Here is a 25,019-nt window from a genome sequence, read left to right as displayed (position 1 = left end):
TCAGTACCATTCAGTGAGCCTGGTCATGAAAATAGACTGCTGTTTTTTTTTCAGTAATTTAGGTTCATCAGTTACTTTCAACCGTCCGTCCATCGTAATATTATACCATGCCTGTCCAGTTTTCGTTTCCATTCCGAATTTAGAATAATCAGTAATGAACTCTGTAAGCTTGCATTGCAGTGATGCTATCTATTCTGGTGGTGTTAGTTGTGATATCCAAGTAGTTTCAGGTGTTTCTGCTGCTTGTTGTCACAAGCCACTGCAGGGGTAATTTTCACTTGTTGTCCCTAAATCATGCATTAAGTAACAATATTGTCCTGAAATCTTTCATATTAAACAATTAAGTCCTTCAAATTATCATACAAACACAGTTTAAATGAAAGGGAATCATTGTAGAAGAATTGGACATTTATGGTTACATGAGATGTAGGGATAATTTGAATTTTTCTGGCAGTAACCCACTTTAACAGCTTTGAGAATTTGACATGGTCCCTGTTGAGGTTATTTTCCCTATCTGTAATCAAGAAGAAGAACATGTTTTGTTCCGGCTAGGCCCCCCCTTGTTCGATTGCCAAATCGCAGTTTGTTATGAAATTGCGATGTTTTAGTTATTATGATCTATTTTTATTCTTACCTTTCCAAATTAGAGCATATCTGGAAAGAAAAATTGAAATCTATGACCTATTTTTATTTTTACCTTTCCAAATTAGAGCATATCTGGAAAGAAAAATTGAAATATGATTTCATCGAATCTTGTTAGGTGATTATTTAATTATTTATTGTGTTTTTTGATGATGGGTTAGAGGGATCATCCTTAGCAGCAGAAGGCCAAAAGACCTGCTGTGATATATTTCGGAAATTAGCTAATACCATTGCAATCGCTACCTCTCGAGATCAATTAGCATACCTCATGCAGTTGCATCTCTCGAGATCAATTAGCATACCTCACGCAGAATGCGCAACATTTTTACCTTTGGTTAGCATATCAATTCTGTTTGTTGGAGTAATAATAACTTCCAGAGATTTTGGATTTTAAGGGCGAAGTATTAAATGAAATATTAATCACCTCCAAAGTTAAAGGGTTTAGTGAAATCAAATTTTAAGAGCGAAGTATTTAATGAGGGTCCTAATAAATATTAATCACGTTCAACTAGTGACATCAAAAGTTAAACATTATAATGGTCTGAAATTCAGTTTTGCAATATTTTGATATAGAAAATTAATAAAAGAAATATAATTAATTTTCAATTTTACAGATTTATGATTAAGTAGAGTTTTGCATATGAGATCAACTTGCTTAAGTTTTTTTTATTGAATGTGACAAGCAACAACAGAAAGTAGAAGTGTATCTAAGAAAAAGTTTTCTTGAATTTAATAATCATGAAATAGTTTTAATAGATTTTATGCTCTTTACGATATAAAGCATGATAACTGAAAAATGAAAAACTAAATTTGGAAATCACATCCCTTAACAGGTTTTAGCGATTAAGTGCTTGAAAATGGAAGATTTTGATGCGTCTCTCCTAAATCGTCTTTGTAAATCAGAATCTAATAGTTTTTAAAAAAAAAAAACAAATCTGATAGAGTTTCTTAAAAAAAAGTATAGACAATTGGAAGCTTCATGGCTAGGTGAACTTGGAAAGAATCTAAAATAAATTACGGAATTTGGATTTACTAATTGATGTCCAGTTTTTATTAATATGGAGAGATCATAATCTGATTTTTTTTTTAAAATACAAGTTTATAACTGCATTAATTTTTTTAGTTTTAAATAAAAACTAATTTAAAATCCTAGATCAATTAATACCAATATAAAGACGTCCCTCCTATGCAGATTCAGCGACGGACCTATAATTTTATTGTAATGATAAATGACACGACATAGCAAAGAGATCATTTCAGCAAATTATTTTAGTAGCATCTCATACGAATAATAATATCGTACTCTTATTTCCATGCTTATATATATTAGTGATTATTGATAACATTTACTTCCTATGTCTTATTGTATTGTAATAATGTTGAATTTATGAGTGCCTTTTAATTACTTGTCATTTGCTATAACTATATATATGTATATTTCTATAATGTACTGACACTTTTAAGAGGTTAATATACGAGTTTAGAAGTTGATGTACGTGTCTGATATTCTGAGAGATATAGACATGCGGAATACATACGAGACAAAAAAGTGTCCATTCTGCTTTTCTTGTTTATAATAATTAATTATTTACTTATAACAATAATAGACGGTATTATATAGCCCACTTAATACGTGGATTTTCTAGTAATTTATGAATCTTTTAACATTCCAATTAATAAATTTTTGCAATAATATAAAGTATTCAAATTATTAAAAAAAAAAATCTTAAACTATTGTCTTAATAAAAAGCATGAGTAACCTCTTAGGTGAAATCGGTTCTATTGTCTTAATAAAAAGCATGAGTAACCTCTTAGGTGAAATCCGTTCATGCGTGAATATAATTAAAAATTTGAAAAATTAAAAAAAAACAAAAATTTAGATATAAGGTAACAAAATAGGTATATATTGTTTTTAGAGAAGTATTAATTTAGACTTTAGGTAACATCAATATAGTTTTAACGTTTAAAAACTGGTATAAATTTAGACCTCAATAACGGATTTCTATTACTCCGTTAAGTTATAATTTCTTCATCTACTTATAATTGACACGATAAGTAATATCAATGACGTATTTTAGTTCCGTTATCCCTATATTAGTGTTATTTTGTACGTGGAGTTTTAGGTTAGATTGATTCTGCCCCAAATTACCCAAAAATTTATAAAATTGACAGACTAAGCTGACGTGTGACTGTTCTTATCTGATAATACTCTTACCAAATTACCAATTCAAGATCTGATACACCTACTACATAAGCATAAGATGAATTTGGGGTTTTGAGGGGCGGCTCTTCTCCGCCGTTAGGTCGTGAAGGCATTGATATCTCAAGATGGGATGCGATTGCGATTGGGGTTACATACTCAACCGTGCATCGGTGGAAATGTCATCGCTGCTGTTGATTCCGATTAGGGTTACATACTCGACCAGTGGTTTGTGGTGCTTTGAGGGCGTTGTTCGGAACAAGATTCGACCAGCATCCGATCTCGTCTATGAAGGACCATCTGATAGTCATGAACCTATAAAAAATCATCTTTCTTCTTCAACAGTATGGGGAAGATTAAAACATGATATTCTGTTTCTAAATAAACAGATTTGTGCTTGAAAGAATCAAGAGAAAGCTCCAATTTATAATCCTAGTGAGATGAACTTGGACTTTCATACCCAAGCTCACTCACTCAGTATCTTTCACAGATTCGCTTAAGTTTTGCCTTTTTCCATGTGTCTCCTAATTCAGTGCTCCTGGTGAACAAGACGACAGGAGAAGCTTATGAGCTTTCTGTGCTTTGTGATTCTGAAGTTGCTCTTATTATCTTCTCTAACTGTGGCAAGCTCTATGAGTTCGGCAGCATATCCAAATAGAGTGATCTAATCCTCCTGCCTGTCTTACTTCGGGGAAGACAAGTAAGCACCACACCGTGGCTCTGATGCGGACATCCGAACTGGCCACACTGATCGCGCGGACTCTAGCGGGTCTTCAAGAATCAAGCTCACAGAGGATGCACCTAGAAGGGCGGATCCCCAAGACATGCGAGCAAGGCGGATCTAGGAGTACGCCAGAAGGCGTATCCACATATGAGCATGGGCGGATCGCCAAGATTACTTCCTCAGAAAGTCGACCAACAGACAATCTGACATTCCGTACCTGCACCTCTGTACCTGTTGTCTGGGCTCATTACCTATCTTACCCTCTTATTATTAACTGTATTGTAACCCTAGTAGGGGTAGTCCCTGTCCTTTGCTTATCTTTTAGAGGTTGTATTTAAACCCTCATTTTGTAAGGATATGAAACTTTTTAATCAATCAAATATCATTTCTCTTTGAGAATTAAGGTTATACCTTGTTATTGGGATTCACTCCTTCAAGTTAAGCTTGAGAAGAACATCTTTGTTGGTTTACGACTAAAACCTCCATTTATCGCTTTCAATCCGTATCAGTTGGTATCAGAGCCAATCGTTTCCTGACCCGAAACTTCTTTTGGCAATGGTTCAACCCCGACAACCGCAAGATTCCATGGAAACCAGTGACCGGAGGTATGAGGAGCTAAGGGAGCACCTCACGGAACAGATTCAGGCCAGCCATGAGCGGCAGAGACAGACCGATCAAAAGTTGCTGGAGTTAACCACCTCCCTGGAAAACTTCAAACTGGAGGTTCGGTCCTTAATCCAATCCGCAGCAGGAGGATCAACTCAGAGAAAGGAAGGAGCCCTTGAACAACCACGTCCACAAATGGGTCCTAGGGATCCTGAGGTAAGAAGGCCTGACTTTGTCCTTGTGCATAACGCTGATAGCGATAGTGATGATTTTGAGGATATTGGGGATAATGGTGCCTTTAGAAATATGAGGGGTGTTGGCCCGAATGATAACAGACGTGTGGGTATGGTTAGGGCAGAACCAGATCTAGGAAACTTTGACAGGGATGATGCCTTTAAGTTAAAAATAGACTTACCGTCTTTTGGTGGTGAACTGGATATAGAGGGGTTCTTAGATTGGTTATCGGAAGTTGCGCGCTTCTTTGAATATGCTGGGATTCCTGATGAGAGGAAAGTAAGGCTGGTGGCGTATCGCCTGAAGGGTGGCGCATCAGTTTGGTGGGATCAGATGAGGGAAGAAAGAAGAAGAGGGGGCAGAGATCCGATTAGATCTTGGCTACGAATGAAGGCGATGTTGAGGGAGCGGTTCTTACCGCCGGACTATGAGCAGTATATCTACAGCTCCTACAGAGGATGCTCTCAAGGTGCCCGAAGTGTCCATGAGTATACCTCAGAATTCTGAAACTGAAAGCCAAAAGACCTCTAGGTACCTAGAAGGGTTGAGATACAACATCCAGGATCGTATTGGCACACAGATGGTGGTTCGAGTGCAAGATGCCAGGAATTTGGCCCTGAAGGCTGAATCTCAACTAAACGGGCGAACCCGGAGATCCGCCGCTACTGAGTATACGCCTGGAGGAAGAGATAACGTGAAGTCTTATGACAAAGGCAAGCAAGTGGCGAGTGCCAGTGGAGTCAGGGTTAATAGTGTGGGAAGAGGATCTGTTGGAGATACTAGGCCATACAAGGAGGTACCTACACCACCTAAGAGCAACAATCCATATGCGAGGCCCGCGCCTTTTAAATGTTTCAGGTGCAATGAACCAGGCCATAGATCCAACGAGTGTCCTAGGAGGAAGAGTGCTAACATGGTGGAAAGATGTGAAGAAGACTATGAAGAAGGGGATGAAGTATATTGTGAACCCTTGGGAGAGGATGATGATGAGGCGGATGAAGGGAGATACGCCATTCATGTGGTTAGACGCTTATTAGTCTCCAGCCGACTAGAGGGCGATCAGAGGCATCAACTATTCCGGACTCGTTGCCTTGTGAACAAAGGGCGATGCAACGTAATCATTGATAGTGGTAGTCAGGAGAACATTGTGAGTAGCAGCGCCGTTCAGAAGTTCGGGTTGTTGGTAGAGGCGCACCCTGATCCCTACAGGGTGGGATGGATCAAGAACGTTGGCGAGTTGAGGGTGACCCAGAGATGCAAGGTACCGACTGAGATTGGTAACTATCATGATGAAGTCTATTGTGATGTGGTCGATATGGACGCATGCCACCTATTGTTGGGCCGACCCTGGCAGTTTGATAACAACGCCACCCACGCCGGAAGAGAGAACACTTACAGATTTGTGAAGAATGGGGTGAAGTTTGTCCTTACACCAATGGTGAGAGAGCCAAAGGCCGACGAGAAGTCTACCTTGGTAGTCTGTCCTACACACAAATCGTTTGTCAGCGAATGTGAAGAAAGCCAAATGGTATACGAGGTAATGGTTAAGGCGAATCACGAATCCGCCCAAAGGGACGAAAGGGAAATGCCGAGTGAAGTGACCCGCCTACTTGGCCAGTATCAAGATCTGTTCCCGGAAGAGCTACCCAGTGGGTTACCACCTTTGAGGGACACCCAACATCATATCGATCTTGTGCCTGGGGCTAGCTTACCAAGCCTCCCACACTATCGAATGAGTCCGAAGGAGAACGACATCATGAGACAGAAAGTGGAGGAACTCATCGAGATGGGATACGTTAGGGAGAGTATGAGTCCTTGCGCCATTCCAGCTTTACTTACGCCGAAGAAGGATGGGTCTTGGCGGATGTGTGTTGATAGTAGGGCCATCAACAAGATCACCATCAAGTACAAGTTTCCCATTCCAAGGTTGGATGATATGCTGGACCAGCTTGGCGGATCTAAAGTCTTCTCCAAGATTGATCTCAGGAGCGGTTATCACCAGATACGTATTCGAGTTGGGGATGAATGGAAGACTGCTTTCAAGACTAGGGATGGATTGTATGAGTGGTTAGTGATGCCATTTGGGATGACCAATGCCCCTAGTACTTTTATGAGGCTAATGAATCAGGTGCTTCGCCCGGTGATTGGGAAGTTCGTAGTTGTGTATTTTGATGATATTTTGATTCATAGCCAGACCTTGGCGGATCATGAGAAGCACTTGCAGACAGTATTTGATCTGTTAAGGAAACTCCAGCTATTCGCCAACACCAAGAAGTGTGACTTTGTCATGGAAAGTTTGGTTTTCCTTGGATTCGTGGTTAGTGGCGACGGTGTCCAAGTGGATGGAGAGAAGGTGAGAGCCATCCGAGAATGGCCGACTCCGAGGAATGTGGGGGACATCAGGAGTTTTCATGGGCTAGCAACATTTTATCGAAGATTCATTAAGAACTTCAGTTCCATAGTGGCCCCATTGACAGAATGTTTGAAGAAAGGAAAGGGGTTCGGGTGGGCGGACGCCCAAGAAGAGAGCTTCGCCTTGATCAAGGAAAAACTGAGTACAGCGCCAGTGCTGGCGTATCCTGATTTTGATAAACTGTTTGAAGTTGAGTGTGATGCCAGTGGAATTGGGATTGGTGGTGTTTTGATGCAAGAGAAAAGGCCCATTGCGTACTTCAGTGAGAAGCTATGTGACGCACGGCAAAAGTGGGCAACGTATGATCAAGAATTTTATGCCATAGTGAGGGCATTGAAAGTATAGGAGCATTACTTAGTGGGGAAAGAATTCATTCTCTACACTGACCATCAGGCCCTCAAGTATCTAGGAAGTCAGAAGCAACTTCGAAGCTCCATGCATGCCCGATGGTCCGCCTTCATAGATAAGTTCCCCTATAAGCTTATCCATAAGGCGGGAAAACAAAACGTAGTGGCGGACGCCTTGAGTCGGAGGGTTGCACTAATAAAAACCGTCAATCTGGAGACCGACTGCTTCGAACATATCAGAGGAGAGTACCTGGCGGATCCCGACTTCGGTAGCATTTGGGAGAAATGTAAAACCCAACATGGAGATGGAGCGTATCACATCACGGATGAGTATCTAATGAGGGGTAACCAACTTTGTTTACCTTGCACTTCCATCCGCGAAAAAGTTATCCGCGATCTGCATGGCGGATCCATGGGGGGACATTTTGGGCGAAACAAGACCTATGAAGCAGTAAGTTCCCGTTTTTTCTGGCACAAGATGAGGAGAGATGTGGCGTACCTAGTAGAACGATGCTATATCTGCTAGACCGTCAAGGGATACCCCACTAATGCTGGTTTGCAACTACCACTACCTGTACCAGAAACTATATGGGAGGATCTATCCATGGATTTTGTCCTAGAGTTACCCAGAACTCAGAGGGGCATGGATTCCATCTTTGTGGTTGTTGACCGATTCTAAAAAATGGCACACTTCATACCATGCCGAAAAACCAATGATGCATCGGCAACTGCTAAACTGTTCTTCAACGAGGTCGTCAGACTACATGGCGTACCAAAGAGTATTGTCTCAGATCGTGACACGAAGTTTCTGAGTCACTTCTGGCGGACCTTGTGGGCTCTTTTTGATACTTCTCTGAAGTTTAGTACCACTGCCCACCCTCAGACAGACGGACAGACAGAAGCGGTCAATAGAACTCTGGGAAACTTACTGCGTAGCAAGTGCAAGGATAAGCCCCGGATGTGGGATGTGGTTCTAGCCCAAGCTGAGTTCGCCTACAACGGCTCTGTACATTCGGGAACCGGGAGATCACCATTTGAGGTAGTATACACAAAGACCCCAAACCATGCCCTTGATATAGCATACCTTCCAAAGGGAAATGTGGCTGCCAACCAGCTGGCCCAGGACTATATGCAGATGCACCAAGAGGTAAGGGAGACTCTTGAGGATAGAAATCAGAAGTTAAAGGCTAAGGCGGATGAGCACCGCAGGGACCTACAGTTTGAAGTTGGAGATGAGGTCATGGTATATTTGGGCAAGGAGAGGCTCGCCAACACCGCAAGCAGCAAACTTCGGCCTAGGAGGTATGGGCCATATAAAATCACCAAAAAGGTCAACGCCAATGCCTATCATATAACATTGCCAAACTGGCTTGGCAAAGTCTCACCAGCGTTCAACATCCGTGACCTTAGCCCATGGAAATCGGATGGTCCTTTAGAGCTCAACAAAAATGAATCAGTGCCGGACTCTTTTAAAGAAGGAGAGAATGATGCGGACATCCGAACTGGCCAGACTGATCGCGCGGACTCTAGCGGGTCTTCAAGAATCAAGCTCACAGATGATGCACCTAGAAGGGCGGATCCCCAAGACATGCGAGCAAGGCGGATCTAGGAGTACGCCAGAAGGCGTATCCACATATGAGCATGGGCGGATCGCCAAGATTACTTCCTCAGGAAGTCGACCAACAGACAATCTGACATTCCGTACCTGCACCTCTGTACCTGTTGTCTGGGCGCATTACCTATCTTACTCTCTTATTATTAACTATATTGTAACCCTAGTAGGGGTAGTACCTGTCCTTTGCTTATCTTTTAGAGGTTGTATTTAAACCCTCATTTTGTAAGGATATGAAACTTTTTAATCAATCAAATATCATTTCTCTTTGAGAATTAAGGTTATACCTTGTTATCGGGATTCACTCCTTCAAGTTAAGCTTGAGAAGAACATCTTTGTTGGTTTACGACTAAAACCTCCATTTATCGCTTTCAATCCGTATCAGGCTCCCTGACATTTGGTATTGTCTACGGTTTTTCTTTTTGCTATCACTATCAGTCCATAGGTCTAACTTAACCAATGAATATGCAGCAAAGGCTTGTAGCAGATCCGATGAAGACATGTTTGAAAGCATATCGAAATCAGCTTAAGTTTGTCATGTTCTTCAGCTCCTGAGATCTTTTCATGCACTGTTGGACAAAAACCAAGCAAGTATACTTCAAAGTTCGGCAAGTCCTTTAAGTTCGAAACTGAGGTGCAACACAGAAGAGCAAGTGTTTTTCGTCGCATAAATACAGGGTAAAGAAAGTAAATAGTCCGGGTAGAAGAAGGATGATGTCTATCAATTATGAATGGAGAGTTACCTGAAGTCGAAGCTCGGTAAATCTGATCACCTCTACAGCACTAATGAAGGGCGTCAGCAGTGCCCTACGAGCGGGAACCTTTCCTTTGGTGGAGCTGTCCGAGATCGAGGTCCCGGTCAAAGGGATCATTTCCCTCCCAACAATCTTGGCCCGCAACGGCAACGAGGTGGAGTGCATTGCCGAGTGGGTAGTGGTGGACATCCCACTTACCTACAATGCCATCATCGGGAGACCTTTTATAAGTCTTTTTGGAAACAGATGTGACTAAAATGTTAATACTCTTCTTATATTTATGAAATTTCATTACAGTAAATAGTTTTGTCTTCGAAATTCTGAACTATTCATTTGCTGCCGGGTTTTAAATATGGTTTCCTTAAGGGAAGGAATTAATTTATCGGATATGTTCATTGGTTTTAAGCATGTTTCTGGTCATTGCATTCATTAGTCACTTGATTTTTTTTTCTATTGCTTGCTATATTAAATTCCATTAGATTAAAAGCATTGCTATTTCTTTTATTTAGAGGCAGGAACAAGTAACCTTTAGAATTAGATCAGGTAATGGCTATCTGCAGTACAGAATTTGATCGGTTTATGGTGAGTGTATCAAAAATTGACAATGCGTGAGACATTGTGTTCTAGTTACTTTAGACTTCGATGTATGCTCACCAACTTGGCTAATGTTTTTTTTAAATCTGCTAGAGGTTTGTGTTCCATGTGGACTGGGACCATTGTACCAATTGGGTTTTCAGTCTGGTGAAGAGAAATACACTCGACTTTAAGTGAATTGCGGGAATTCCTTTTCAACAATGCTTCACTTGTTAAATTAACAACCCGAAATTGTACTTTTATGCCTAATGGAATGGTAAATTGGGAATGCCTCACAGAATTTGCTATGGTTTCTTGTAAGTTGCCTGATCAAGCAATGGAACATATTCTTTCTGGTAGTCCGTTGCTCAAATCCTTAGAATTGATTGAAAGTTTTTCTGAGTCTGATAAGCTGATTATTGTTTCCAAATCTTTAATCAACTGTGATGGGATTTCATGGCTGGTTATTGCTTCTGAATCTTTGAAAAGATTGGTTAGAGGACACTTTTCTGATGTTGTAATTTCATGTCCAAAGCTTGAAAAACTGATTATTCTTTGTAGTTTGGGACGAGTTAGAAATGCTAAATTACTGAATTTGTCATCTTCACTTTATGCTACTATTGATTTTTATGATCCGGGGTTTCACGATCTGGAGCTTAAAACTTGGATTAAAGACATTCTTCATCAGCTTCAACATATCAAAGAGTTAGAACTTGGGAGATACTTTATCAAGCTAACTTTTATAAAGAATAAAAAAACATTGCATCCTTTTTTTATATGAATAGGTGTAATATTTTTAAATTTTAAAATGAATTATTGCAATATATTTTTTTTTGAATTTTCTTTTCCACATTATGCTTTCAGGTTCTATCAAGTTTAGCTTACATGAGAGATCTCTTTTTACCGGTGTTAAACATCAAAAGCTTGACTTTGAATTATCCTACTATGATGAATGCCAAATTTGGAATTGCATGTGTACTTAGTAGTTCACATGTGCTTGAGAAATTAGTTATTAATGTATCACACTATAATCGGGTAATTTTTTGAACCTTCTAAATGTCAAATTTAATTCAATAATCATTGTGGAATAAATGGTTTAACCATTCTATGAGTTTCCTCAATTTTATGTTTATAAAGAAAATGTAACGATAGAAAATGTCACTAGTTTTCCATATATTAAGTACCTTGTCCTAACCTTTTCTTCTCTTTTATCTCTAGGAATATTGTAATTTCCTTCAGCTGACCAATTTTGGAGACAACTACTGGAATTTCAATAGGAATGTCTTTTATTGTTTGTCATCACATCTAAAGACTATAAAGATCACTGGTTGTCCAGATAAGGATTTGTTAATCTTTATTGAATTTCTACTCAAGAATGCAAAAGTGTTAGAGAAGATGGTGTTAGAATTTGAAGATCATGTAACCACTTTTGAGCTCAAAGCATTAGAAAAACGATTGATGAGGTTGCGAAGATGTTCTAAAAATACCATTATTGAGGTTATACTCAGAAAGTAAATATTGACGATTTTAGAGGTTTTTGTGGTTCATTAGTAACTTGCTTTTATAAACTAAATTGGACTTGATTTTGTTGACATTTGGTAATGATGTTAATGTTTTAATGATTGTTTGGATGTTGATTGTTAAACTTTTTCTTCATGTCATTTTTTCAATTAGTACTCTATGTAAAATGTTTAAATGGTTTGTAGGTGAGCATTATTTTTAATTTGGTACTGAATGGTTAAATCAAATGTACTTTAGATATTATTTTAAAAATATTACACTCTTAAGAAAACCTTGTATACAACTAACTATATAAGTCTGATTTCTTGTTCTGTTCCCATTACTATGTAGCAACAAGTAAAATTCCGTCTTTAATGTTGTTATTCCAATTTAGTATGTCATTGCAATTTCAACTAGAAGTCTGAAAGAAAGTAGATTAGAAGTTGAGTAGACAGAAAGGAAAGCATATATGATTATTGACAGTTTGATTTCTGCACTACAAGAAAAACAAACAATAGTGAGGAAAAAATAATGAGTGGGGAGAAAATCGCTCATTAAAAGCATACTTTTTATACTTTTAATGGGTGGAAATAAAAACTGTTAACTATTAGTCTTAAAAAACTTAACTTTACTCAATTTTCTAATGTTACGCTCATTATAGGTGCTAACTTTTTGAGCGGGATACATTCCCACCCAAACAAAACCTAACTGCAGTCCACCTCTGTGCTCCACGAAACTACCGCTCTCTCCCTCTCTCTCGCCTCTCTCTTTCATTAGCTCTGGAAATCATTCTCTTATACCGATTAGCTCTAGGAACCATCCTCGTCCACCACTATTTTCATATTTCGGTCAATTTGACAAACCCCACAATCGACTGGAACAAGAATCGGTAAGCTCCATTTTGTTTGAGATTGTTGCCCTGGGTACTCTTTTCCTCAAAATCAGAGTTTCTCTAGTTTGCAAATTAAGTAGAAGTTTCCTATGCTTGCTTTCCTTTTTTTTTGTTCGACTTTGTTAGACTTTTGCTAACAATATGTTTGTTTGAACAATTTTACAGATACAATCTTTCAATTTTGGGGCTTTGAATTAATTACTTGAACCCTCTTGTGCAGTACAAAGAGAAGCATCGTTATATGGGTGGGTTTCTCTGAAATATGTTTTACTTTGTAAAAGTTTTCATGAATTTCAATTGCACAGATAGGCATTAGGACTGAATTTCAATCTTGTCTGTGTCTTGGAATGACTCTGTATGATGAATTAAACTTTTCCAATGATGAGAATTGAGAAGAATTAATAATTTCCCCGCAAATTAATATCAATTCCCTTGTCCTGATTGGATATACTTCTATTGATATAGTGAAATTTATTTTAATTTGTATATGAGGAGAAAGACAGTAATTTTAAACACTTTTATTCTTCACTCTTATAACTTGCCTTTTATTTCACTAATTAGAAGAATTATTATTTGAATAAAACTAGGAAGAGTATAGTACCATTTCATACTTGAATACTAAGTTTGGCATAGAAAATTCCTAATACAGACACTGTAAAATGAATGAGAAGCAAACCATACTAGTGTGTCAAATGGGTGCACATAGTCCTTTCCTCTTGATTTCACTTGCTTTCACTGAGCCTGGCCTTTCTTTTCTCAATAAAGAAAAACACAAACAAGGGTATGACAGAGAAAGCACTGAAGCAAACAGAGGCAATATCAACGGAGACATGACGGCCGATGATGGCCTTGACCTCCAAGAGTTTTTCTGTTTCATGAGTATATGTATTCTGACCATAAGCAACCTCATGTTTATCAAAGTTGAAAGCATAGACACATACGAAGTACGTAGCAGAAGGCACACCATGCTCAATAGTCCATGTGTAACTTTAGTTCTTGTTTGAAGAAGTGTAAGGCATATTAACGATTTTGAATTGGCAAGTCTTGTCCTTAGATAGACGATCCTCTGTTTTTCTCCATGAAACTGGTGTATACGTGTCATTTAAATAATAGAGAACTCAATTGATTCGATGTAGCTGTCAAGTGGTTCCTCCTAAAGAATAGTTCACAGTCCCGGCTCTGCTTCACTCTTCCTCTCGTTTATTCTTCGTAATTGCTGTTAATGTTTGACTTTCTCTAATTCTTTTTGGATATTTGAATTCGAGTTGTGAATAATTTTCTAAATTTCTCTTTAGCAGATTTTGAGAGCGTATTTCGTGAGAGACGAGGGCTCGATCTCACTTGGATTATCGAACCCACCTGGTCTCTTTATTGGATCCTTAGCTCTAACTTTGATTGCTGCACCGTTGTCCACGCTTTTTTCTCTCTTGGTCTAAGTTGTCTAAAGCTAAGGTACTTGGATTACATTTTATAGCTCTTAAATGCTTCAAATATTATTATATAGATAATGTACATGAAATTATTATAATCTTCTGCTGAATTTAACTTCTTTTAGTACTGGATTCTCTGTTTTTCCAATAGAAATATTTGATACACTTGTTTTTCTATTTTTAGTCTGTTAGTTGGTGTTATTGAAATTTTAGGTTTTACTTTTGATGCACAAATTTTTTTAGTATATCACTTGTTATGTTCTTCTTTCTACGGCATTCTTCATCATTTGGAATATTTCCACAAGCTAAGGTAGTTTCATCTGAGAAATTGAGTCTTTAATCCAAGTTTTTATTGTAAATTCAATCATCATTATTAGGTGTCTAATTAATACTTAAATGCCTAGTGTGCAGTGTCTGTATCCACTTAATTGAAGAAGGATTTACAAGTTAATAGCAGTAAGAATGGCTGTCCTGCAGATTCTAGCAGTGAATATCTTTTTGCAATTCGTTACGCTTCAATTAATTTAGTTTGCCATTGGATATTCGAACTTAGTGATTGGTGTGAATTATTGTTATTTAAGGTTAGAATTCTGATTTGGCAATTTGAGTTATTGAATTGATTGATTGGAATATTTGAGAAATTTTGTTGATTAGTGCAATTAGGTTGAGCATATGATGAACTATTATTTTAAGCCTAGTTCTAGTATAGTTTATTAGTTGAGATTAATGTTACAATTCTGCTTTTGGCAATTTCAATTCCTAGTTAAAGTTGAGTTCACTAGTTGAGATTTAATGTTGAAATTCGAAAATGCTTTTTCAATAAATGCTTTTTTGCTTGTTAAGGTGGTGAATTTCTCTTCAAAAATCATATTTTAAAAGCCTTTTCTAAGTTGGTGATAAGTTTGTGTCTCCATGCATTTTTGTTTGTGTAATCCATCTAAATAAGAGCAAAAAAATACAATTAAGTTGAATTGGGAAGAGAAAGTTAATTGATGGCAAATTTTACTGTATAACTATACACTCATTTTCTAATTTCTGCAGTGGACAAATTCCTTTCAAATTGATTTGCAAATATTACACAAGAACTCGTGATTATACTGATATTCATCTCCTCGGTTGTGGCCTAGTAAGTTGGACTCTTAATTTTTTTTTTTTGTCTATTCTTTCTTCTCATTGTGTTAGTGGATATTCAATGCTTCTATTCTGCTATTTATTTATATTATTCAAAAGGTTAGTAATTGGAAAGAGTATATATCGCTCGGTCATTAAAGTAGTTTACTATTGTTAATTACAGCTGCACAGGGAAACTTGAGCGGCATATATCTGATTGAGAAAACTTTAGCTATATGTAAGACATTCCAAGCTTCCAAGCATATATCATACAAAAGCTTTTTTATACCGCATATTCACCGACTGATACCACCTTTGTCACGACCCAAACTAGGCCATGACCGGCGCATAAATTAAGTAATCTTTAATCTATGCTAGCCTTAATTCTGAACTAATAGAAATTCTAAAATTTACTAACCGGATATCAAAGTCATCTCGATTACATCAATAAACCTTAAAAAAATCAAACTATTCAAGTCCAATCTTAATAATCAAAAGTCTCCAAAAATAAGATAAAGCTAAATCATTAAGTAGTCTCTTTCACATCAATCCAAGGGTTACCTCACGAACAGGGACCTTAATCTGAAAAAGAAATATTCAACGTGGTATTAGATTTTCGTCTATACGAGTGAAAACCTCAGTAAGCAGTAGTTATAGCACACGGCAGAAAGGAACATGCAGACAGGCTGATACTTTTAAATTATGACAAATATAGTTTCAAATATAGTATTCAAAATCAGTTAAACAAAACGGTCAATATTAGATAATCAAATCAAAGTACTGGTAATCAATTGTCAAAGATAATACTGAAGCCTTTCAAAATATCAAATATTAGAATAATCAAAAAATAAGACAGAACCTTTAAAAACACATGGTACAGTGTAACAGAGTGGTGGTACTGCACACCACTAGGGCCAGATAAATGGTAAGCGCTACCAATAACAGATACAAATAACAGATAATCGCCTTCACCGATCTTATGCATGATTCTAATGCTGACACAACTGACGACAAACTGACAACTGACAACCTGACTCAAAGACAAATGCAAGGACCTAATGTTATGAAGATCGGTGAGGGGCCAGATAACAGATACATATATACTGAGCACTTGTACCAGTTTGAAAACATATAGTATACATATATAAATCAGGTCTGTTCCCGGAATATACGCTCTAATTATGAGTGTTCGATTTAATCAACTTGCGGATTATCGTAATTTCCTATTGGTTCAATGGAAATGAGAAAAATAAATTAACCAATCTTAATTAAATCAACACTAGTGGAAGCAATTAAAATTCATGGAAGAAGGTAGTAAATCTTCTGCACTTTAGCATATTCGGATACTACTGCTAAAACCCATAACATAACTATTGGTAAAAAAAAAATAAGTCAATAAATAATAAGAGAAAACCCAACTCCATCACTATAATTTATATGTTTCAATATAGTTTAAATAGGTAGAAAGAGTTTGGAAAGAGTTGTATTATATATATATATAATATATTCTAAATGGGTATGATAGCTAGGTAGGAATGATGAAATGTTTCCTGGACAATGTAGAGACATGTTAAATCAAAGGTTTGAAACTTCCACTTCATTTTCCATTTTCCAAGATATAAAATATTCATAGTATTATATATATTTTTTTGAAGACCCACAAAGAAAATGGATAAAAAAACCTCCACTCACAATTGAAAATAATCAATTCATAGCATTAGATCCTATATAGGTTTTATTTTATTTTTTTAAAACAATAGAACTTACCTTACAAAGATGGAGTGGCCTTGGGAAGAAGAAAATCTTTCTTCGAACTTGAATCAGGGAAGAAGATTTTTTATCAATGCAGTCTACGAAGGAAGACAACGGCGGCAAAAGAAGAAAAAGATAGTTTTCTTTTCTTTTCTTTTTAGTGTAGAAGTAGGTTTACTTTCTTTTTGCGAGGGCTTTGGTTTTTTTTTTTTTTTTTTTATAAATCACTAAGTTATAAAATATATCATTTATAAAAAAAAACTTTATAAACTGTAAAATATATATAATTTGGTATTTTTAATTCATGTAACAAAATTTTTAAAAAAATACGTTTGGCTCAAGACAGGGTTATTACATTCTTCCCCCCTAAGAAAAATTCGGTCCCCGAATTTAAATTACTAGGACACTAACCTGAACTGTCAAATAAATGAGGATATATAACTCGCATCTCAGATTCAGTCTTCCAAGTGGCTTCACTATTAGAGTGGTTTTGCCACAGAACTTTAACTAAAGGAACTTCTTTGGACCGTAGCTTGCAGACTTGGCTATCTAAGATCTTTATTGGTTGCTCGTCATATGACAAGTCATCTCTAACTTGAATAGTTTATGCAACTGCACCAATCCTTTCAAGAATCTCAAACGGGCCTACATAACGCGGACTCAATTTTCCTTTCTTGCCAAACCGCATGATCCCTTTCATCGGAGAGACCTTCAGAAACACATGATCATCGATCGGAAATTCTACATTCTTGCGTCTCGGATCAACATAACTCTTTTGCCTACTCTGAGCTGTTAAGAGTCTATCACGGATAACACGAACTTTATCTGAAGTCAACTGTATCAACTCAGGTCTAGTGAGTCTCCTTTCTCCAACCTCATCCCAACAAATCGGCGACCGACACTTACGACCATACAAAGCTTCATAAGGTGCCATCTCAATGCTAGCCTGATAGCTATTGTTATAAGCAAACTCTACCAAAGGCAAATGATGATCCCAATTTTGGTCAAAATCAAAAATACAAGCTCGAAGCATATCCTCTAAAGTCTAAATAGTCCTTTCGGACTGTCCGTCCGTCTGAGGATGAAAAGCGGTGTTAAACTGAAGTTTTGTACCAAGTGCTTCTTGAAATTTCTTCCAGAACCGAGAAGTGAATTGAGTACCACGATCTGACACAATAGACTGGAACTCCATGAAGTCTGACAATCTCATCAATGTATAACTGAGCAAGCTTAGAGAAATCATAAGTTGTCTTCACATGAAGAAAATAAGCAGACTTAGTTAAACGGTCGACTATCACCCAAATGGAATCGTACCCTCCCCTAGTGCGAGGCAATCCTACCACGAAGTCCATAGCAATATTCTCCCACTTCCACTCAGGAATGGGTAGTGGTTGAAGCAACCCAGACGGTCTCTGATGTTCTGCCTTTACTTGTTGGCAAGTAAGGCATTTAGCAACAAAGTCTGCAACATCTCTCTTTATTCCACTCCACCAGTATAACTCCTTTAAATCTCTATACATCTTAGTGGAACCAGGATGAACTGTATAAGCTGAACAATGTGCTTCCTCCAAAATTTCCCTTTTTAAATCATCAATATCAGGAACACACAGTCTAGTCCCATAACGAAGAACTTCATCATCACCAATCACGAAGTCCTGAACCTTACCCTGACAAACACCATCCCTAACTTTACACAATTGAGGATCTTCTTATTGGGCTGCCTTGATTCTATCTAATAGAATAGGTTTAACACGAAAATGAGCTACTAACACTTCAGATGTTGCCTCAAATTTTACTCCTTGATCAAACAATTCATGAATGTCACTAATCAAAGGTCTCCTCACTACGGAAAGATGAGCTAAGCTACCTAGAGATTTCCTACATAACGCATCTGCTACAACGTTTGCTTTCCCTGGATGGTACTGAATTGTGCAATCATAATCCTTGAGAAACTCCACCCATCTTCTCTGCCTCAGATTCAAATCACGCTGATCAAAGATGTACTTGAGACTTTTATGGTCAGTGAAAATCTCACATGTCTCCCCATACAAGTAATGTCTCCATATCTTCAGGGCAAAGATCACTGCTGCCATTTCCAAATCATGAGTTGGATAATTCTTTTCGTGCTGCTTTAATTGGCGAGAAGCATACGCAATCACATGACCATGTTGCATCAATACACAACCCAGACCAACCCTTGAAGCATCACAAAATACGGTGTAGCCCCCCGTTCCACATGGAAGGGCTAACACAGGTGCTGAAGTCAAATGAACTTTCAATTCTTCAAAACTCTTCTCACACGCTTCTGACCACTGAAACTTCACATTCTTCTGGGTTAACTTGGTTAGAGGAGAAGCTATTTGATTTCTACATTTTTAGTCACTTTCATAAATTAAATCTAGCCAATTAATGTTCATCTACCAGCGTCTAACTCGGATTTTTCAATTTATGACATTTCACATTTCTAATATAAATCAACCCTTACGCGCGAGAATATCAAATGTGTAATTTTCGCATATCATCATCATCTCTAAAGAAAACATATTTCTTTTATGGCCAAGTCTTTAAAATTCAAACCAATTTTTTTTTTTTAGACTTTCGTTGTGGCTTACACGTTGCCACTGGTACAAGTAGGTCTATTGCCTCTGAAGTGACCGTGTTCTTATAACCGTACCAACACATGCCAAAAGGCAATTAATCTGTTTAAACAAACAGAACAAGACAGTAATTGACAACTTTTCCTTCCTGGAATTCCAAACAAACGAAGTTAGAATCGGAAACTTATAATTTGTTTAAACAAACAGATACATAACTGATAATGAACAAAAATACAAACTATTAATGTAAAGTTGTCCTCCAATCTGTCCCAGTATAATATTTCAATTATACTTTGTTTGTCAATACAGTCTATCAAAATTTTCCTGTACGTCTCTTTGGAAAAATTGAAAACAATAATATCAACTTCAATGGATTTGATTAGAAGGACATTTCGTGATCATAATTTCTTCTTCTCTTTTTGATGTTCTCCTAATTTACCATGAAACTAGAAAGTAGGCCAAGTTTTGTAAAAAAACAAAATAACCATAGCGGGCACCATAAAGACAAATGAAAAAAATATTATTAGGAATAGCAATTATAATTTGAATGCATGCACCAGCAAAAAAAGCATTTATAATAATTCCTTGTAAGTAATCAAATTTCTGATAAACCAAGGGCATAAATCAATCAAGCTTGCTCACAAAAGAACCATTTCCTGGTTCGTTTTTGTCATTCACCCATTTCTCAAACATCAAACCTCTCTATTTTGACTAATGCCTGAGATTCTATGAAATATATACTAACAAATATGCAGTCGGTTTGAATAACAAATGTATAACATATACTGTATTTTCAAAAGAAGAACACTTCTTTCAGTCTTAAAGAATGTTAGACACTTAAGAAAACAATTATCTGTTTCTGTCAAATTCATTCCAAATAATACTTATGTGTGTTTTTGAAAATCACATAAAAAATAAAACTTTCTTAAAAATGTTAGATGTGATTAACCAAAGAACAAATCAAATACAGAAAAAACATACAAACACTAAAACTAGAATTAAAAGAAAAGAGTTAGACAAATCTGAGACAGATGTCGCTATTGACGATCGTCTCCCAGGATACAACAGATTACGCGAGCGAACTCAACCGTGTGTAGTCTAGTTATCACCGGAGGAGTAAGAAAACAAGACATTATGAACAGACTGATATATAATTTATTCAAAAAATTTCAACAATAATTTATCTACATTAGGTCCAACATCCATCGTATTTTTGGAAGTCATTAAGTTTCATCACATGGTGACCCCAACACCATATTATTTTTAAAGGTAAATAATTTATTAGTCTCCACCTTTTTATGTAACATACTATTTAGTCTCTTTATTTTGAAAAACATATTATAAGGTCCCTAATTTTTATCAATATTCACCATTTGGTCATTTTGTCTATTTTTTTTAGATTTTTGACCAAACTATAATATTGCAAAATGACCATGTTACTCTGTTATTTTCCGTCTATCTATTTATGTCAAAAATAATGGTTAAAAGTAAAAATAATAATTAGATAGAAGGACCAAATGGTTAACAGTGTGTTTTTGAAAATAAAGGGACTAAACAATGTGTTAGGTAAAAAGTAGGGACTAATAAATTATTTAGCCTATTTATAATGATGGTGAACTCATTTGAAATGTTTTTAATCCTAAAATGGTACTCCCTCCATTCTCAAATAAGTGTAATTTTAGATAATTATTTTTGTTTTTATTTAAGTGTCGTTTTTGTTTTTCAATAAAATTTAGTATAATATTTTTTCTAAGCATTTAAATTTTGCCTTGATTTATGTGGTTTTTTAAACTTTCAAAGTTTCTTCTCCAATCATTTTAGGAGAGAGAATTTTTATTTAGTTAATCCACCTAAATTTATTAATTTAAGTATATATTAATTGTGTTTGTTAATTTGTGTGAAAATTCTAAAATGACACTTATTTGAGAATGGATAGAGTATTTTACATCAAACATCATGCGCCTATACACCTCAAATTTTTGGTTTGTCCTTTTACTCATCTTGTAGCTTATATATAAGCTGTTGTTATTTGCTTTTAAGGCATAAGTGAATATATTATAGATCATATTTCTCAACATTGCAAATATTTTGCTCTTGACTCAACAATAGATAATCAGAAAAAAGTTCAGTGCAGCAACGAAGCAAAGGAGTTTTTTTATGAATTTATCAATGAGGACGATGGGAATAGTGGTGACTTTGCCAACATAACTCACCTGAGTGCATTGGCGATGTAGGAATCGGTGTCCCAGATCCCAAACTTGTAATAATCTGTCACCAAAAATCAGATTTGTCACAACTTCTAATAATAACGACATATCCATTTATTGCAATGGAAACAGAACAATAGAGAGTAGCATTTTACATTTAAAAAAAAACAAATGTTCATCTAAAAAACATTTAAACATTTAACCTCAGCATACAAAATGACATGAAGAAACGTTAGAGCCTAAATAGCTTAACGCTGCTAATTAAAATCACTAAACCATAATCATCATCCAAATAGTCCTTAATTAAAACATTATCATCATTACCAAATGTCAACAAAATGCCACAATCAACTTCAATTTAGTTTATAGAAGTAATCAATATAACTAATGAACCACAAAAAGATCAAAAAAACCCTTCCATATCTACTTAGAGTGTAGCAACTCAATAATGGCATTTTTGGAACATCTTGGCAACCTTATAACTTCAACAACAGCTTCAGCCACTTGTGAATTTTGACAATCCATTCTATATAAATAGAACTTGAAAGGATATGTCATTTCACGAACAAACACGACTGTACACGGACTGACACGACTGTTTACGTACGAATACGACTGTTCACGAAGGACACGACAGTTCATGAAAGGAGGTGTTTGTTGGTATTAAAATTAATATATAATTTTATTCAAAATTTTCCAACAAATAATCTGTCACCAAACATCAGATTTGTCATAACTTCTAGAAATAACGACATATCCATATATAGCAACCGAAATAGAACAATAGAGAGCGGCATTTTGCATTGAAGTAAAAAACATAACAGATATTTAATACCAAATTAAAAATGAATATTAATCTACAAAGCATTTAAACATTCAACCTCAACATACAGTACTAATTCAAAAAATGACATGAAGAAACATTAGAGCCTAAATAGCTTAACACTGCTAATTAAAATCACTAAACCATAATCATCATCCATATAGTCCTTAAATCAACTTCATTTTAGTTTATAGAAGTAATCAATATAACTAATGAACCACAAAAAGATCAAAAAACCCTTGCATGTCTACTTAGGGTGTAGCAACTCAATAATGGCATTTTTGGAACATCTTGGCAACCTTATCAATCTTTGTTCCAAAGCTTCGAGTTCAAAAGTTGTTACACATCTTCCAATTTGACTACCATCTTTTCCAACACTCTTGCATTCTTGAGTAGAAATTCAACAAACAATAACACAACCTCATCTGGACAGCCAATGATTATAATAGCCTTTAGATGCGATGATAAACAATCAAAGACAGTCGTATTGGAATTCCAGTAGTTTTCTCCAAAATCAGTCGTATTGGGGAAATTATCATATATCTAAAGATGAAACAAAAAAAATTGTTACGACAATGTACTTCTTTTATGAAAACTCATGAAATTAACATATTAAAACATTTTCTATTGTTCCTTTTGCTTTATAAACATAAAATAGAGAAAACTCACCAAATGTCAACCATTTAATCCACAATAATACTTGAATTAAATTTGACAACTAGAATTAAAAGGTTGCAAAAATTACCCGATCATAATGCCAAACACTAATAGCTAATTTCTCAAGCACATGTGAACTACGAAGTAGACTTGCAATTCCAAATCTCGGGTTCATCGTACTAGGATAATCCAAAATCAAGCATTTGATGTTTAACACAGGTAAAGACGGATATCCCATGGAAACTAATTTGAGAGAACCTGCAACCATAATGTGGAATAAAAAATTCACTAAAGAATATACTTCATTGTTAAATTTAAACATAATGTGGAATAAAAAAGGATGAAATGTTTTGTCAAAAAAAAAGGATGAAATGTTTTTTATTCTTTATAACTTACCTTCATAAAGGATCTCCCAAGTGTTAACTGTTTGATATGCCGAAGCTGTTGAAGAATGTCTTTAATCCAACTTTTATGAATTTCTTGATCTGAAATTTTATACTCCTCCTGACCGTAAAACTGGGGACCGTAAAAATCAATAGTAGCACAAAATAAAGATGACAGATTCAGTAATTTAACAGTTCTAACTGGTCCCAAACTATTAAGAATAATCAGTTTTTCAAGCTTTGGACATGAAATTACAACATCAGAAACAGGTCCTATAACCAATCTTTGGAAAGATTCAGAAGCAATAACCAGCCGTGAAATCCCATCACAGTTTATTAATTCAAATGATTCCAGTAACAAACAACCAGCCACAACATTTTCAATCACTTGAGTAACCAGCTTTGAATCACATGTAAAAGTCACAATATTAAGATTCAAAGATAATTCCTCAAGCTTTGAACATGATATTTCGAAAGCTGAAATAAAAACAGTCATTATCAGAAAATCTCACACCCGCATTATGATGACAGAGAATTCTTTTCAAAGATTTGGAAACAATAATCAGCTTATCAAACTCATAAAGACTGTCAATCAATTCTAACGATTTGAGCAACGGACTGCCAGAGAGAATATGTTCCATCGCTTGATCAGGCAACTTACAAGAAACCATAGCCAATTCTGTGAGGCATTCCCAATTTACCTTTCCATTAGGCATAAAAGTACAATTTTGGGTTGTTAATTTAACAAGTGAAGCACTGTTGAAAAGGAATTCCGGCAACGTGTATTCTCCCAATAAAGTCAAGCCTAAGTCCTCCACATACTTTCTTGTTGCAAAACGGATTATAGCATCAATCTGAGGATCCTTGTCATCGCTACAAGGATGATCAATGTGGAATTTTTTGATCTTAGAGCAGTTGTGGAGATTTAAGGTATTGTCAATGATACTAAGGGAGTTTTCAGTAGATATACCAGTGTAATGGAAGATGAGAACTGGAACACTAGTCCATTGATTCTGCCAGCATTTTGATAGAATTCCAGTTCGAATAACTTCTTTTGTTGACGGCAAAAAAGAGAGGATATGGTGAACGAGACAATCTGGCAAATCACTGATTCGGTCTAGATTCTCCGGCTCCACCTTCAACCTTTTGCTTCCCATTTCGACTCAGAAGATGTACTTAACTAAACCTATGTTGCTTTGGAAGAAGATGGAACCAGGCCATATATATATATATAATACAATGTGTGTGTCTCTTTGAGTCCCCTGAAATTTGAAAATTATTGTGCCACTTCGAGCTCCGTGTAGTTCATAATTACTCATTAGGCATTAAATGTAACCAAAAAAAAAATTAATTGTATTATTATTTTTTATGTTATCATCAAGTTTTTTTTTTTTTAAAGAATGTTTCTTCTTTTTAATTTAGAAATATTTTCAAATTTTAATAAAATAGCTAAATTTTCAATTGATTAAATTGGAATAATCAAATCAACTAAATCTATTCTTAATAGTCAATTCTACATTTATCAAAGTATAAAGAATCCTTACCATTTCAACATATATTAG

The 25,019-nt window shown here is 36.1% G+C and overlaps 2 long non-coding RNA genes across 2 annotated transcripts; both read left to right on the top strand.

The window, feature by feature from the left end:
• Positions 1-12,262: 12,262 nt before the first annotated feature.
• On the top strand, positions 12,263-14,548 carry LOC136228051 (uncharacterized). The gene is made up of 3 exons (XR_010688387.1): positions 12,263-12,495; positions 12,664-12,743; positions 13,797-14,548. It is a non-coding gene; the product is annotated as an uncharacterized lncRNA (long non-coding RNA).
• A 459-nt stretch (positions 14,549-15,007) lies between these two features.
• Positions 15,008-23,604, top strand: LOC136227693 (uncharacterized). Its single transcript, XR_010688184.1, has 3 exons — positions 15,008-15,054; positions 15,223-15,276; positions 21,522-23,604. It is a non-coding gene; the product is annotated as an uncharacterized lncRNA (long non-coding RNA).
• Positions 23,605-25,019: the final 1,415 nt, after the last annotated feature.

The sequence above is a fragment of the Euphorbia lathyris genome, chromosome 4, assembly GCF_963576675.1.
Source record: "Euphorbia lathyris chromosome 4, ddEupLath1.1, whole genome shotgun sequence".
NCBI lineage: Eukaryota > Viridiplantae > Streptophyta > Magnoliopsida > Malpighiales > Euphorbiaceae > Euphorbia > Euphorbia lathyris.
The sequence above is the reverse complement of the archived record's forward strand: the minus strand, read 5'-3'. Positions and strand labels throughout refer to the sequence as shown.